This window comes from Ursus maritimus, unplaced genomic scaffold (assembly GCF_017311325.1).
Source record: "Ursus maritimus isolate PB19 unplaced genomic scaffold, ASM1731132v1 scaffold_9, whole genome shotgun sequence".
In the NCBI taxonomy this organism is placed as follows: Eukaryota; Metazoa; Chordata; class Mammalia; order Carnivora; family Ursidae; genus Ursus; species Ursus maritimus.
The window spans coordinates 33,471,284-33,486,969 of NW_024427107.1; the positions used below are offsets into that span (position 1 = coordinate 33,471,284).

Sequence of the window (15,686 nt, forward strand, 5' to 3'; positions counted from 1 at the left end):
CTGGCATCACCTAATGCAGAATTGGGAGGAGATTCATACAGTCATTTCCCACAAACCAGTACAAGCCAACTCTCACACACTGCTGGCTTTAAACAACAAAGGCTTATTTCTTGCTCACACTACATACCTTTTGCAGTTCAGCTTCCATTCTGCCTAAGGTCATTTTCATCCCAGGATATAGGCTGAAAAGGCTGCCTTTATTTGGGACAGGCCAATTAGTGGTAGAGGGAAAAGAGTAAGAGTGGAGCCATTGGATGACTCAATGATTCTGCTCAGAATTGACATAAGTCACTGCTACCCACATTTTATTGGCCAAAGCACACTTGAGCAAGCATGAGGTCAGTGGATTGGGAAGTGTACTTCCCCTGTCAAGATAGATACAGTAAGGAGGGACAGCAAGTATTTTGACACTAATACAATCAACAATAATGTGTCTCATGTCTTTCTTCTCTTTAAATTCACACTACCCAAGACAATATTTTGCACATAGTTAGTACGAGGTTAATGATAAGACTAAATAAGCAGTTAGTGATCACTGAGTTTTAATAATAACATCAGAAGGATAGGCTAAAAGGTTTTCTGTAATACCAACTAATACTGTGATTTGAACTTTGTTTTCCTTTTTCCCCAATATCTTCCCAGAGGATTACACAACCCTCTCCAAGGAATGCAGTATATCTAGTAGTTAAGACTGTTCTACATTAAACAAAAATTCCTTGAACCCAAACTTTGTGACAAGCATTGTTTTGGACTTGTGAATAGATGGCGATATGAAGAAAACAAATTTCTTGCTCTCGTTGAACTTAAAATCTACCAGGAAACATACCATAAGCAAATAAATAAGTAGACATATAATATGCCATTCCATGATAAGTTCAGTGAAGAAAAATAACAAATATTTCACTAGCATTTATGAACATTTATGAAACCTTTTTTATGAACATTTATGAAACCATAGCAAGAGTACAAAGGGAGGCTCACCTACATTCCCTTTGTTTTAATTAGTAATTAAACCTTCATTTAGCAAAGAATATGAAGTCACACAGACTAATGACATGTATAAGTTGTGAATTTGATAAGAATAATTTTCTTATTTTTTTTCATTGTTTTGATCATTAATTCTTTATTAAATAATTTGTAATGTGTTTTCATAAATTTTATGTGGGCTGTACTTGACTCATTGTTTCTAGGTTTTAAAATTTTAAGCGGTCTGCTTTTTTGGAGTTTTCCCATTTCATTTTTCTTTTCAGGTTCCTTTTATTTTGGGGGATCGGTTTTGTATTTTTGAATTTCTATCATGCTTTCAACTTGTCCTCATTCTTAAAGACCTAAAGAATAAAAAATATATAATTGTATTCAATGTACTCATAATTTGAATTTATATTTTATCCAAAAACATAATAAATATAAAAATTAAAATTATTTTCATTCATGTTTTCAAAAGTGTTCTATTTTTTCTAAAGTGTTTAGAATTACCCATTAACATTAAAGGGCAAAATTCAAAATTATGATTAATGAAAATAAAATTTTTAATTAACATTACATAAGTAAAGCTAACATTTGAATTTTATTTTTCAAAGTTTTAATGAAATCTTATTAAAGTTTTGTCAAAGAATGAAAACTATTTGCAATTTTACATTTTATGTCTAATGCCAATGTAAAGAACTAGTATCGTGCTTTGTAAATTATGTTCAGCTCTATATACAAATTTAGGAGTAAATATAAATTGTTAAATATTGCAAAATATCTCTCAGGCCCCACATGCAATTATTGTTCCTCAGGTCCCACATGTCGTTTTTCTGAGCCATAAATTGGAACAGAAAAAAGGTGTAGGGCACTATTGGGAGGTAGTGTTTCATTGTGCAAGAATTTATTGTATTCATGCTATCTAGGAGAGAGGATTTGAGAAGTTAATGAGTCTTAAAGTTCTTCCACTGCCTTTTGAAGTCATGTCAATCTCAGATGTTGGCAACAGCACAATCTGCAAATATTCACAGCGCACTCACAGGATACAAGTTGCCTTTTATTTTGAAGGCATAAGTAAAAAATACGGACAGACATTTCCCTGGGGCCTGAACATGTAAGTTTTAAGAGTGTATGTTTAGGATGGGGCTGCGTTGTGCCGGTTCTGAGAAATGGCTTCTCAGTGATAAAGATTACCTGCATGTCCTTTTTGAAATCTATTTTTGTGCTTTTGTAATATGGGGGCACCTCTAAAGCATGGAACCATGTAGTGCCTTGTAGGCTTTGGTAAAAAGTTTAGATTTTATTTTAGATGGAAAATCTTTAGAGAGTTTTTAGCAAAAGTGTGACCTGATCTTACACCAATTTAAAAAATATTTTTCTGAATGTAATGTGAAGAATGGATTATAAAACAGCAAAAATAGAAACAGGGAGACCAGTTTGAAAGCTATTGCAATGGTGAGGTGGAAAATGAAGATGGTTTAGACAACAGTGACGGATATGGTAAAAGTGGCCCAATTCTGGAAATATTTTGAAGGCAAAACCCAAAGGAGTTGTTGGTTCAAACCTCCACACTTCGAAGATTATTTTTCTTCCCTTTGAAAGGGGATCATCTTTAAAAATTGGATTTATATAAAGATTAAACATGATAGTCCATGTAAAGTTATTTTTGTGATGTCTGGAATATAATACCCATGTCACAAATATTAACCATTAAATTACTTTTGAATCAATACCTAATAAAATCACTTTTCCCAAATATCTTTTTTCAGGCCTCTAGGTTTTTGCACATTTATCTTTCTATAATTAGAAACCCATTGATCCTATTCTTTTCCTGTCAAATATTCATATCTATCAAGGCTTTGACTACCAAAAAGCTTCCCAGTCTCAAAAGAATGAAGACAAAATACTGAAAATGATAGGAGATGGGTTGTTGTCTGCAGGACAGAAGATCTTAATCTTCACGAGCAGTTATCTATTCTACTAGTTACCTTTTAATCTGAAACTGACTATTGGAATACTACACAATACTATTTCATTAGCAATTCATTAATTTTTTCTCAATCTCACCTGTATGCATGAATAAATCCACAAAAATAAAAACTAATCTTGTCAAGAGACTCATAATGATCTTTGCCTAACTGCTCCAGGAACCATCTCCCCTCTCATGAGGAAATATTCTGCACTGAACTACAGAGACTTTATATGGAATAGGGCTTATATATGCTACACACCAATACACTGGAAAATTAGACCTAGACTACATTATCACTATATGTTTTACAATTGGTTGAATTATAAATAATTCTCTATTATTGAGGTTCTGAATATATTCTTTCAATATTATAGAACTAAAGTTGTCTTTTCAAACAGAGGACAAATTATAATGCCTATTACATCCAAAACTGTTCTTTGGTTTTAACAGTCCTATCACTAATTGTGCAGTCCAAAGGGGATTTGCAAAGTAAAGATAATTTATCAAAGCAAGTGAACAGATGTGTTAATCAAAATGGTTGCCGCCGTAATTACTGATTCAGTCATAGCTAGAGAAGAGGGAACTTTGTTATTTATTCATTTATTTAAATTTTTTTTACTGCAGCATTTTTTTTTAATTTTTAATTTTTAATTAATTAATTATTTGGCTAAGAGGAAACTTTAAACTTTGTGAATAATAAAAGCAGCTGGCCCTTTTTGGTGGCAGTTCAATTTAGTTTTGTCAGGAAAATACATGAGTCAGAAAGGCACTAAATTCTCAGGCAGAAACATCAAAAAGAATGACCCATGTTATTGAGGGAATAATTCTATTAGCCCATAAGGTAGACACAGAGTTGCAGAGAAGAAAAAATATATTTAAAAAGAATCACCAGTGATGCATGCTTTAATCTATTTTTAAATGACCACAGGAAATTCTCCTCTGATGAAGAACACTGATTTCTACATTTCATTGCATTTAGTTGCATTTAATGTTTCTTCTTTAATATATATCTTGTGCCTAACTCCATGAAAGCACTAATACTGTTTCATAAATGTTGATTTTTATCTATTTCTTCTGCTAGATTGTGAACCACTTATTGAAATAAGGAACACTAAAAACAGTTCTAATAAGGATACGAGTGGCTCACTTCTGGACATATTAAGTTTGAGATGCCAATGAGGTAGCATACCAGCCTATTTCACCAAATAGATCTTCCAAGTCTGGGATACTTTCATGTTTCCTTGTATGTTGATTATACACTTCAGATCATTTTATATAGTAGATGTTCGATAAATATCTGTCGATTGACTCAATAACTAATGAAAATTTCATATCTTAAAGCTGATTATTTCGTTCTGCAACTTAATAAAATTTACTCTAGCATCCTGCTTTCAAAGAAAGAGATCACATCATCATGATCATCATATAAAGTCGATGATCTCTTAGTGTCTACAAAACTTACTTTTGTTAACAGACTGCTATTTTCACTTTGATTACACCATCTAAAGAAATGTGTATTTCAAGAGGACAGTGTTCATGCTAACAAGTATAGTCACACTATATGTCAAGAAGTGCTGGGCCAGGTTGTATTCTTGCAAGCAATTTTCTAAGAAAGGAAAAGGAAATAGGGAGCGGAAGGAGGCTGACTCAGTGGGAGGCTGTTTGTTAATTAGTAAATATGTGCTGTACACATATTGAGCCATGTGGCTGCTTTTCAAAAAAGCAAAGTACATGGAGAAATTTCGGCTGTTTCCTGAAAATATGCTCACTCACACTTCCCCAATAGAGAGACTGTTTATAGCCTATAAGAACTGAGGACTTTGTTTTATTGAGAAGAAAGAGAGAAAATGGGGAAAGGGGAAGTAGGTATTAGGGAGTCATCTCAGAAGCAGGCTGAAAAACAGAAAATGTTTGTGGCTAAGAGTTTGTTCAACAGAAACAAGTAGAGGCACACTCTTACCAGAATGGTACAGTCACATTTTTTCTTCTCAGAACATTTGCAAAATCAAACTTGAGGACCGAATTTGGTTGTGGATGTGGTGGGAGGTTGGTGACAGTTGTTGGCACCCAGTTAAGTTTTCCTAGTATGTTTAAAACATAGACAGGTTAATCAAGGACTGTTAGGATCACCAGGGCTTGGACTGTTGTCCAGGCCCTTAGCCCATGACCATGTCACTGAGTTCATGGACTTTTGTTTATTTTCTCAACAAATATTTACTGAGACCATACCAAGAGCAAAATATTGTTCAAGGTGCTAAGAACACAGCAATGGGGAAAAAAAGAAAAAAAACAGATTAATGTCTCTGCCCTAAAGGAATTTACATTTTCCTGGGGGGAGACAGGACAATAAGTACATAAATAGAATTTTCAGATGATGATAGGTGCCATGAAGAAACTAAACTAAGGTGATGCAATAGGGAGTGACCTTGACAATCAGTAGAATAAAATCCTCTCCAAGGTGCCAGACTGGATCCATTAGAGCCCCTGTGGGGATCACAGACCACTCAAAATCCAAGTCTGTGCAGAAGACAGTGTATTCATCCCTATTGGACAACAGCCCTAAAGGCTCCTAACTGGTCCTAGACCTACGCTGGCTACAAAAGGCTCTTCATGATCCAGAAGCAACTGCTGTCCAATAGCTCTGAGTTGCTCTGAAATTATAGGCCTCTTTCAGCAGATGCTCTTGACTAAAATAACTGCTCCCTCCAAGCATGCCCTGATTTATGGCCGGCTTAGTTTTCTTGATTGCCTTAATGTTGTTGATATCAAATGCCACTTAACCTTGAGCCTCACCTCCTTTCTCTACTAGACTATCCTGCTTTCTTTCAGCAACAAGGCAAGCTTGCCTAATCCTATCTCAAGACTAAGTCTATCTAGTTGTAACTTGGATGAAACATGCTACTGACATGCCCCACAACGATGACATCCTGGCAAAACCCAGTCTTTGCTTTCCCCGTGCCAGAACCCAGGACTTTTGCCAACTTGCCTATTTTCACAAATGCTCCAGCAATGCTTTTTAAATATATACTATCTAGGATATTTTGCCAACTGAGGTTTAGATGTTATGCTTTGAACACTTGGTAGTAAAGGGTCCTGAATAAGATATCCAAACCGAGATTGCTAATTGGCAGAGAAAAACTCTACCCATCAATACCAAAAATGTCAACTGTCTCAGAGGCATACCTACGGGCACAAGAATTCAAACTAAGTGACAGAAAAAGTCTGACTTAGAAAGCAGTAGTGGTTACTGGAGCAGTAGCGTCAGGTCTGTGCCAAAATGGCTCAGGGTAAGGCAGAGGCTCACGTTAGAGTGAAGTTACTCAGGAACAGAAACTAAGAGTCTTTTAAAATAAACCTGGCTGCCTAAAGGAGAATGAAACATAGGCATGGATAGAAAGATGCAGAGAAGAGAAATGGTGCTGCCTGAGAGAAAAAATTTTAAAAAGGTGGTTTGTCTGAAGTTGTTTTTTCCAGCAGTTATGAGGCCTAGCAGTACTATCTATAGTTGGATTATGTGAGATTCTCACATAGTCTTCAAATTAACTCCCTTTTACCTGATCTATTGGAAAGTTTTTCTCAGCACCCTAGGCAAGTATCTTTGGAGTCAGAAGCTACATAGCCATTTCAGGGTATCTTGAATTCTTTGGTATAATGATCACTGCCCTGGCCTAGTAAGTCTTGGGGAGTTATTCCCATGCTACCTTGACCTGTGCCCATAGGTATACCTCTCAGACAGTTGACATTTTTTGGTACTGATGGGTAGTTTCTCTCTGCCAACTAGCAGGCCCAGAGTTCAGATATTTCATTCAAGACTCTACCACTAAGTGTCCAAAGCATAACATCTTAACCTCAGATTCTCAGAAAGAGAATTTGTTTGGCCCAACTGTGCTTTGAGTTGTTTTTCTCTGAGTTATCTGTCCAGTCGGCTGTGGTGAGACCCTAGAGTTAAGGATCTTAAGACCTGTGCTACAAACATGGCAACCATGGGTGTGGTCAGGGGAGAGATTTTCTTAGATGGAAGGCAGGGTGAGTCAGGCAATGAGCCAACAGGTCCAGTGACACTGTAAAGTCCAGTCATCACCCACAACTATCAATAAGGCCATACTTTCTAGGCCAGTGACCATAAAGAATCTCGTGTCTCCAACTTATATGAATGCTGAAATTGTCCATTGTTAGTGAGAATGTAGTTCTAAATATTTCCACTTTCCAAAGGCAAATCAGATTGCAGACATGCTGAAGACAGACATCTTGTAAATCTTGATCTAACAGAATTAATCTACTAAGCAAGAAGTTGTGAAGTAATGGTGAATAAGAATGTGAATAGCAAATAATTATAAGGGACTAGAAAATGGTGGCAGACTTGCTTGCACTTACATATGCTGGTTCTTCTCCCTAGAATGTCTTTCCTTCCACCATCTTGGCAAAGTCTCCTTCATTCCTCAAGACCTAGATTAACCACCATTTCATCTGGAAAGCCTTTTCTGACATGGCCCACTTTCTTCTCTTTTAGGCAAAGATCATCAGTCTCTCCTTTGATCAAATGCAACATGCATATCGTTTCAATTTTTATTTGAACAGTTCTCACGCTAACTTACATGGATTGCTTTACAACACTATGTCTGCAATGCTAGTTTAAGTCCCTTACAGGCAGAAACACTGTCTTACTTGACTGCAAGAATTCCTGGGCACCTAGCTCGGTGCCTGAAACAGAGTCGATATTCAAGAATTGTTGACTGAATGAGGAAGAGTAAAAGAAAGTGTATTATTGATTTGGCACAAGTGTAGTCTGAAGAATGTTCCAGATAATTGAAGTTCATACCTCCAACAATCAACACTTAAAATGTTTTATAAAGATAGAAATCTTTATAAATTGTTTTACAGATTTTTCTGTCTCATTAAAAAAATGAAACATCATGAATACTTTCTAATTTATTCAAATTCCTTATTTTGAATCAATTATACTATTTTTTAATATAGTCTCAAGAAAGCTTAGTTCAGGTACCACCTTCACCAGGAAGCCTTCTCTAGCCCTATCCCATCAGACTTCACTAGATATCATCTTATATTATTCATAGAACTCCCTTGTATACTTCTTGCAATACTTTATGAAAATTACCTGCTAATTCACATGATTCCACTACTTCATATGGTCACACACCTCTGTTTTCCCCATTTGACACTGGGCAGGTCTGGAAAGGACACCCCATCTTATTCATTTTTTTCATTGCCAGGGCCACGCAGAACCCACTAGGTACCCAACAAATGTTGAACTTAAATGAACATAGTGGTGTTATAAGAGGGTTTTGAAAAGTGTAAAACTATTACTTTCTATACTAAATTATTCCCACTTTTTTCTATTTTATAAAATAGTATTTGAATTTTTTATATTGCTTCTGTTTTCTCTCCAATTATATCATGTTACTCCATCAGATTAACTATCTCTAGAAGGCCCTTTACATCCCTTTTACCAATCCAATGATTTCCAAATTTTTTTGATCACATATCTTGATCAGTAGAAAATATTTGAACCCACACCTCTACTAAATGAAAGTAAATTTGTGTATACATTTACACACATTTATTTACAAATTGAATGCATGTATTTTTATATTGATATTTTATGTATGCTCACAACCATAAGGGAAAAAAGAGAAAGATTAGGTAATAATAAAGCAAATATTTTTAAACTAAAGTGATATTTTATTATGTTTATCAATAACAAAAATTTTTTTGCTCATACTTTGTAGGATCACCTTATTTTAATCTTGCCATAATACTTAGTGATATAATATTTTGAGGGCTTGGATTCTAGATTTGATTGATGCAATGCTTAATTTTAATGGCCATCATAGATGAAAAAAATATTTCAAATGGACAAAGTAAATCTTAGTCTTCAGTTATTAAATTACAATACTCATTTTTTATGCCCAGGCACTAACTATATAAAACTTTTTGTTGAAATTCAAACAGGAAAGTCAGTTCTCCTTGATGTCACCTTGATGTAGGCATTGTGTTTCTTAAAAAATGTAAAAGGATTCAAAACTCTTCATTTGGAAGATATTTGGATAGGGTAGAAAATTCTATTGAAAAGTTATATTTGTGACATGGATGGACCTGGGGGTACTACGCTAAGCAAAATAAGTCAGACATATAAAGACAAATACCACATGATTTCATTTGCATGTGGAATCTAAAAAACGGAACAAACAAAACAAAACAAAACCCAAACTCATAGTTACAGAAAACAGATTGGTAGTTGCCAGAGGGGAGGGTGTTCGAGGGGGGAAATTGGTGAAGATGATTAAGAAATACAAACTTCCAGTTATAAAATAAATAAGTTACAGGAATATAATGTACAGCATGGGTAATATAGTTAATAATATTGTATTAACTTTGTATGATGTATGGTAACTGGACTTCTTGTGGTGATCATTTTATGTACACAAATGTGTAAAAAAATTTTTTAAGATTTTTTTTTTTTGAGAGAGAGAGAGCACATGCACAAGCAGGGGGGAGGGGCAGAGGAAGAAGCAGACTCCCCCACTGAGCAGGGAGCCGATTCCAGATTCCAGGACCCTGGGATCATGACCTGAGCCACAGAAGACAGCCACTTAACTAACTGAGCCACCCAGGCGCCTGGCAATGTATACAAATGTCTAATCACAGTTACACACCTGAAATTAATATTATATTGTATGTCAATTATACATCATAATAAAAAAGGTCATAAAGTTTGCAACTATAAGCATTCTTATAGGTTACATACTTGTATCAGTTTTCAGCCACAATATCACATATTATTCAAAATATTTTCAAACACTTGTTTTTCAAATACCTTTTCCATAATACCATTTTCCCCAAAATTGTTTACTTTCTCATTTACTGAAAAAAAAGTTTGCTTTATTTTAATGATACCTAAAGAATAAGCATGCTTGCTTTTAAATATTTGTTAAGTAGCACTTTATTGATAAATCTTTTGTCATCAGTGAAAAGATCAGCAAATTTTAAACACCTTTTTGTAAATAAAAAGTTTAATTTGTCTTTAAATTCCACAGCAGTTTTAAGTATTTTTCAATGAAATAACCAGTAAAAATCTCAATGGTCTCAAATATTATCATTGTTATTTCCTATTTAATTAAGTCATGTAAATATTTGACAATATTTTAAAGGCTCATGTTTTTATGAAATTAAGAACCCAAGTTGATGCACTTCTGGCTTCAGTTTCTCTGATGAAAGAAAAGCTTGAGTATTAATGATGCAGTTAAGAGATTTCACACATAAAAACATTACCTAGAATATTTTTGAATTTTCAATTGCTGGCAAAGCCTCAGCTCCATCATAATATATATTTCCCATAAAATATTTTTAAAAGAACTTCGGTAAGGATTTTCTTATTGCTGAGAATTTACCTTTTTCAGTAAATTCTTCTTTTTCTTTAAAGTTTTTCTTTAAATTCCAGTTAGTTAGCATATAGTATAGTATTAACTTCAGGTGTACAGTAAATTCTTCTTTTAGAGGCACAAAATTGTGATCCATCATGAATTTTCTTTTTGAAATACGTTCTAGCAAATAGAATCTAAGACACAATAGAAATGCCAATATAGCCACCGGATTCTATCCCTACATAAATTCTAATGCTATATAATTTGTCTTACCTGTTTCTCAAAGTCTTCAGCTTCAGCAGTGTTTTCTATGTGTCTTCCAACACTAGTGACAAAGGAATGGATGTTAGTTTGTGGCTTATTGCTTCATGAATTATTCCAGTCTATTTACTCTGGAAGAAAAAACAGTTTTCTAAGCGCTTTTTTTTTTTTTTAGAAATTGTTTTTTCTTCCTTCAACCTTATTTCCATTTTGTTTGCCTTTGTGGAAGAGCAGCTTAAGATCAGTGAGTGGTTGTTCCTACCCTTTCAGTGGCCTGAGCAGTGGGGGCTGCAGACAAGTCTTCAGTGGCCGGCCGGGCGCTCCCATCTTCAGCAGGGAACTGCTGAATGGGCACAGAGGGCGACTGCACACCTTCACAGGAGTCTGCGACTTTGGGCGGAGTTGCCCTGAACTCTGGAGCTGGAGCGGTCCATTCACCCTGAAATTCCTCCTGGGCTACAGCCTTTCCAGCAGCAGCCTGCTCTTCCTTTTCAATCTCTTCAGGATCTCTATAGAAGTAAAGATCAGGCGTGAGCTCCCGTCTGTGTTCACGGGAAATGGTGCCACGCAAGCGCGGAACTTCCTGGGCCCAGCATCCACCCCGTCAGACCCCTTGAGCGAGCTCCCTTGTTGCCAAAAGGGATGGCAATGGCCACAGAGCGCAGAGGAGAGTTTGTGTTACCCACGCAATGGTAGGCAGGTTAACATAAGACGCCTCCGCGAGAAGCCGGTGGTCAGCCCTGGGATCAGTAACCACCAGAAGTCTCAGCTCCCGGAGGCTGCCTGGATCTGGGCAGTGACGTCTACAGGAACCAAGCGGCCAGCAATAGCCGTGGCTCTGGTCGCAGCAGCACACTTCAGCACGGCTCACTGGCCAGTCTCCCCGGATGATACGACATTGACAGGAGCCAGGTTTTCAATGGCAACAATGGTACAAGCAGCCAGCAGAAGCTTCTCCCAGGTTCTTTTCAGATTTATGATATAAATGCCATCACATTTCCTTTTATAGATGCACTGTTCCACTTGGAAATCAAGGTTGGTACCAGCTAAGTGGGTTCCTGCTGCAGGGAATTTGAGGACATCCTCCTCCTTCACTTGCAGGACGTCAAGGGGTCCAGATATTGTGAAAGATTCCTTTTAATTTAAGACAATGCCATATGGACCCCTCCCTGTGTGGAGTGGAAAGCCCAAGTGGTCTTTTTTAATAAGTAAACTTCTAAATATTTGTTATTGAGTTTACTAAAGTGTCACTTTTGAAAAACTTCTGAAAAAATTGCACAAGATTGTCCTTATGTTTTGGATGCTTAGTTTTTTAATCTCTTGCTAGTCATGAGCTCTCTCAAGGCACAGTATATGACATGAGGATCTCATTAACAATAATAACACAAAAAATCCCCACTTCAAAAAGCTTCATCGTAACTTTGAATCTGAGGGGAGGTGACTTTTTGTTATATCTGAATAAATCTTTTTTAATACTGTAATTGTCAAAAAGCTTGCAGCTAAAATTTTCTTTTTAGCCCAATTGTGCTTGTATTATTAATTTTATCTGCTGTTCCTTTGGAGGATTTTTAAGTCATTTGTCCATTTCGTGAAGATTAGTTTAAGTAGAACTTAAAGCAACCCAGATAACCCTCAATGCTTCATGATGAAGAAATGGGAGGAGGTGCTCCTTTGTTCTGGGAAATGCAATTCCCACTCCTTTGCTTCCATGTGATACCATGTTAAATTCTAACACCAGACATTCACGGGCTACAGACTGTGATGGCCCGTTGTCAATATTTTTTATTACGTGGTAGTAAGAACTAGCTTTTTTAAAAATTAATTTTAAATAAGTAGAAGTTTTAATATTTTCTTCCCAAAGTACAATGAATAGCCTGGTTCTCCCCTGAAGTACATATACCTCACTTTGGAGTAATTGTTCTAATGTTTGGTTGAATGAGAAAACATGCTAACGCTTTGGAAGATTTCCATCAGCTGAAGTCCTGAGATTCTTATTATCTTGAGCATCAGAATGTATCATTTATTATTTGGTATTATTTTTATTGTAAATATATTTGTCTTGTCTCCTCAGCTAAATTATAAGTAACTGGAAGTCATGGTATACTCTTTTCTTTTATTCTTCACATTACCTAGCACAGTTATGTGTCTCGAAGATATATGATATGTATGTTTTCTTGTGCTAAATGTTTAGCTTCTCATATGCTATTATCTTGTTTCCCTGAATCGCAATTTATGAAAGGGCAGGAAATTTTTTACTCTTCTTTGAATTCCCCACATCTGCCGCATACCTTACATGATCTTTCAATGAATATTTGTTGACTAAAACCAGATAACCAAATAGATTTGACTAATAACCTCATTTTTTTTACACAGAAATTAAACCAATAAACTATGGATCAGGGCTCTAATAAAATTCATTTATTCTTTCATTCATGCATTCCATCAAGTAATGTTTATAGTGTATTTTCTATGTACCACACATTAATTACAACTGTGGCATAGCAAAACAGAAAGTAGAGAACACAAACTAAAAATACCATAAAGTAAACACACTATACGATCATCATAAAATCACCCATCTTTAATAGAAGCTAAAAGAAGCTGTTACACACTCTCATAAAACTATTCGATTTTATATGTAACATCCAATGTGCTTGTAAATTATTAATTCAGTATTAGTCTGTTTTCCTCGCTGGAAAGTAAGTCCCACTGAGGCTCAGACCAGGTCTGGCTTGTTACTACTCCACCCTGCGGTGTAGCACAATGCTGGCACATAATCAAGTATTCAATAAGTATATCTTGGATGAATGCATAGATGAATGTATGGGGAGAAAAACAATACTGACAGCATACATTTTAAAATCCAAAAATGGGGAGAATTATAAAACAGAAGATTAAGCTTTTATTGAAGACAATTTGAGAAAGGCAAATTATTCGAGAAGATTACTCTATGAGTAAATTTAAAAAGAATAATTTAAAAGATAAGTTTCTATTGGATTTTGGCAAAGGCTGACAGGTTCAAGAATTCAGTAATTTGCTTAACAAATATGCACTGAATTCATATAAAGTTTCAGGCACTGTACTGGGTGCTGAGATACAGAAGAGTAAGATAAACTTGTTCTCTGTCCATACGGAATTTACAGATATGTAGAAGGTATTAAAAGACACAAAGATTATTCTTCCAATATGTAAAATAAAACAAAAATCTCTATTATCAAAAATAATTGCATGTTTGATAACACAAGCGAATACCTAACAAGTCTTTGATTATATTTTGGCATACATATATATTTTGGTTATATATGTGTAACTTAAGGTCCCACATTATGTTCTGTGGTTTCATGTATAACTGATGCTGTTCCACACTCTAGATGATTGTTCATGCTTTGCTCCTTGTTATAATCCTTTCCCACTTAAGGTCTTCTTTTACTTCTCCAAATCTACTTATCCTTTAAATATCTTGGACAAACACAGCACTCACCCGCCATCTGATACCCCCTCAACCACCTTTGTGTGCGTGACCCATCATTGTACTTATAATAGTATTTATTTGTCTGTCATGATTTGTCTGTCTCTTTTCTGAACTCTAAGGACCTCTAGGGCAGAGGCTAATTTTCACTGATTTTGTGTTTATAACGTCTACTACAGAATAGATGATCAATAAATCTTTGTTGACTGGAGCTGAAACTCCTATTTTCTATTCAGAAACCTGTATCTATCGAATATGAGTAGGACTTCACCTGACAGCGTGTATTTCCAAGATTTCTTTAAAAGGCATTCTACAATCTACTAGTCATCAGGAAAAATCATAGCTACAAGCATTCACAAACCTGATTACATTTTCATTTCTTCTCACCAACAACTTAAATCCACATAAGAATTTGAGGCAGAGAATGTAATGTATCTTTACCATCCTGATCACATAAAATCCATTTATCTTCTTAACACTTGAAGCACCAAAAGACTGCATAATAAGCAAAGTCACACTATTTTTGGCAAGTCTCGTGTCTAAAGTGCCGCTAAAGTGCCACAGGGGAACATTCTCAGTACCATTGCCACTCCTGGGATAATAAATGAATTTCTCCAGAGACAGAAGAATACAAAAAGAGTTATGAATATATGACAATACCATCTGTGAATATTAACTCTGACTTGGTACCTCAGATACATAGTGAGGTCCCTTCATTGATTAATTATTACGTTGGTATCTCTGTATTATCTGTTGCCACAATAATGTTTCATAACAAACCACCCAAACCCAGTGTCTTAAAATAATAAGCATTTATTTAGTTCATTACAGGTTGTCGATATTGAATAATTTAGCTGGAAGCTTCTTCTGATCTCATCTGGATTTCCTCATACATCTGAGGGCTGGCTGGCAATTGGCTGAACCAGGGTGGCCCGAGCTCAGATGTCTGAAACAACTTAGCCTTGTTCCACATGTCCGCCATATCCTTCCTGTAGACCAGCTGGACATGTTCCCATAGCAGGGCAGAGGGGAAGAGTGAGCAGGCCCAATCATGCAAGAAGGCAACAAAAAAGCACATGCACCTTTCAATAAAGCCTCTGTTTGTGTCATGTTGGTAAACATCCTAGTAACCAAAACAAGTCACATGCGCAAGCACTGAGTCAGGGTGAGATGGAACTTTAAAATTATAGGAAAAACATTGTGGATTAAAAGAAGTCATTAAGTGGGGTCATTAACACAACCAATCTATGGGCATCTGGATTCCTGAACCTACCATGATACTAAATTTTAAAAACCTATGCAAGAAAAATTGCATGACATTTCCATATAATGAATTCTGGGTATTTCAGAAAGTAGAATTCTCTAAGAAATATACTACAGTGTTTTATTTTTTTTAAGATTTTATTTATTTATTTATTTGAGAGAGAGAGAGTGTGCACAAGTGGGGGAGGGGGGTAGAGGGAAAAGCAGACTCCTGGAAGCAGGGAGCCTCATGTAGGGCTTGATCCCAGGACCCTGACACTATGACCCAAGCTGAAGGCAGCCACTTAACCAACTGAGCCACCCAGGCACCCTAACTACAATGTTTCAAAGTTTTGAATTTTATTTGGAATTTGGCATTCAGTTTCACAAAGCT

The 15,686-nt window shown here is 35.8% G+C and overlaps 1 pseudogene; it reads right to left on the bottom strand.

Annotated features, from left to right (window-relative positions):
- Positions 1 to 10,822: 10,822 nt before the first annotated feature.
- LOC103661464 lies at positions 10,823 to 15,032 on the bottom strand (annotated as a pseudogene).
- Positions 15,033 to 15,686: the final 654 nt, after the last annotated feature.